This window comes from Melospiza melodia, chromosome 17 (genome assembly GCF_035770615.1).
Source record: "Melospiza melodia melodia isolate bMelMel2 chromosome 17, bMelMel2.pri, whole genome shotgun sequence".
Classification (NCBI taxonomy): Eukaryota; Metazoa; Chordata; class Aves; order Passeriformes; family Passerellidae; genus Melospiza; species Melospiza melodia.
Genome location: NC_086210.1, coordinates 5,447,501 through 5,450,000, shown reverse-complemented (window position 1 = coordinate 5,450,000; position 2,500 = coordinate 5,447,501). Strand labels below are relative to the sequence as shown.

The 2,500-nt window shown below is 48.1% G+C and overlaps 1 pseudogene; it reads right to left on the bottom strand.

The window, feature by feature from the left end:
• LOC134426173 (28S ribosomal RNA) overlaps positions 1–2,500 on the bottom strand; it is a 7,656-nt pseudogene that overhangs the window by 2,412 nt on the left and 2,744 nt on the right.

The following is a 2,500-nucleotide window of genomic DNA, read 5'->3' as shown; positions in this document are numbered from 1 at the left end:
AAAAGCCAAAGTGTAAAAGTGACATTTTTCACCCTTCGTACTGAGGCCAGTAAGATTACAAAAGGCCTCCAGAATTTTGATGTTACAACACATGCCTTCCCAGGAATCACTCAGGAGCACTAGGTCATTGGCAAATGCCATGGCCGTAGTTTTCCAACCCCCATGATGGAAACCTTCACCTTCACGTTCAAGTTTACATAGAAGGGGGTCCATCGCTAAATTAAACAGCAGAGGTGACATAGGGTTGCCCTGTTTGACACCTGAGCGAATGTATATGGGGTCTGTTCTTCCCCTTCCAACGGAAATGTACGTCCTGACATCACGATACATTTCCCTCACTAAATCAATCACGTGTGAATCCACACCTCTCTGGACCAGACCCTCAAATACATGCTCATGACACACGGTGTCAAATGCCTTAGCGATGTCCACGAACACGACCCCCAGATGTTTGTGCTCTCCTTTTGCTGTTTTTACCACAAGTTGTAACAACTTGAGGTTCTCGGCACACCCTGATGCGCAAATAAAACCCCGTTGCCGGGGGTTAATGGGACAAGCTTTGGACAGCCTCGCCGTGGCGATCCTGGAAAATAGCCTAATCACCATTGAACCAATAGTGATAGGCCTCCAGTTATTGATATCACCAAGCTTCTCTACATCTGAAGACTTGTGTATCAAGACTGTCCTGCAGTCCCGCAGCGCATCTGGAATTGTACCGGTAATAAGCCAGAGGTTGAAGATCTCAGTCAACCGGGAAAATCTTGGGTCTTTTGCAATAATTTGACCCAGAGTAATCCCATCTGGCCCGGGAGCGGAGGTTTTACACATCTCTTTCAAGTTCTTATCCACCTCTTTCTCTGTAATTAGGGCCTCGAACACCCCATTGTTCGCCTCCTTATAAGGAGGGAAACCTAAGAGGCCACCAAATGTACCAGATGTATCCCATCTATTCTTAAAGTGATCGTGCACAACGCTCGATGGTACCTGGCACTGAATGGCTTCCGTGCTATCCAAGATGATACGCGCGAGGCGCCTTCTATGTGACTTGAACAACAACTGAAATCGCAAGAATTTGCCCCTCTTGATAGCTCTTTTGCACATCCAATTTGGTGTAGTCTTGGATGTTTTTTCGCCACGGGGTGCCTGCTTTTTTCGACCCTTACAGATAGATTTGCTCTGGCTAGGCTCCCCCAGAATACCGAGAAACTCGTTATATACGTCATTCATCACACGACCTGGATCTTGCCCATCAACAATTTTCTCAAAGGCCTCCCGATACATGGTGAACTTTCCAACCGATAGTCCCGCTTTGATCATCTTGCGGTATTGGAGTTTTAACTGTCCCTCCTTCGGCAATTTAGCAGACTCGGGTGGATGTTCGATCCCCACGGCGCCTACTAGGCCTTCATGTTCTTCTGCGGAGGGACCTTTCACTAGACGGCGCCTTTTATCGCTTATCTGCTTTGCTGTCTTCATTGGAATATGCTCCGCTAAAGGTTGATTAATGTTCCTTTTACCGGTGTACTTGTCCACCAGTTGTATCAGGAGAGCCTCTTCCTCTTCAGTCCATACTCGTTTGTGGGCCCCTCGGGCCGATGACTCTTTAGGATGGGAAGCAATAATCCGCTCCTCATTCCGCACAAGAGGATGTCTTATCCTCTTGTGCTGACCCAGGCCAATCTTGGTGGCAAACCCTCGATGGCACACCTCACAGACCCAGTCACCTGTGGGAGCCACACACACCATTCCCTTGCAACGCGGGATGTGACACGAGATACTGTGGTATTTTAGATTTTGTTTACCACACTTCGCACATCTGAAAATGATCTTTCTCTGCCTGTGCACCCTTTTAAGATGATCAATCAGCCCCAGCATCCTAGTAAACAGGGTCTCACATTGAGGACAAGATGGCTGTTTGTCCGACATTGATACGACCGGTGTTTTTGGCGTACTACCAATAGCTTTGGACCCATAAGGAGCCTCGGGTGTTTTGGGCTCTTCAGTATCCCCCCTCCTACTTTCGGCCTCAGGTGTTCTGGGCTCTTCAAAACTTCCCTCTGCACTCACAGCCTCTTCCTGGGCCAGCCCCATAGGGGAGATCTCATATGGCTCAGGGAGTTGCCCCAGAAACTCCCAGACATCTGCATGATGTATACCATCTCCTTTGACAATTCCAGAGTTAACAAACTCTAGACTTACAAGATTGAACCCCTCTTCCCTGGGCAGAGAGGGCACAGATTTGGCATCATTGACCCTTAGATCTAATGGGTCAGTCTGAGTTGCAGTAGAGATGTAACGCAAAGCTAGACATTGCACCATTATGTCAGTCCGGTAAGTTAAAGAAATAACCAGTCCAAGTGAGGGTAGAAATAGTCGTAGTCGACCCTCTCTCGAGCTACCAACTTTTGTCCAACATCAACAGCCCGTGGACAAGGCACTGTGCAACAGCGAACAGGCTGCGGCAAACTCTTTGTTTTAGCAGATCGTGATACTACCATTG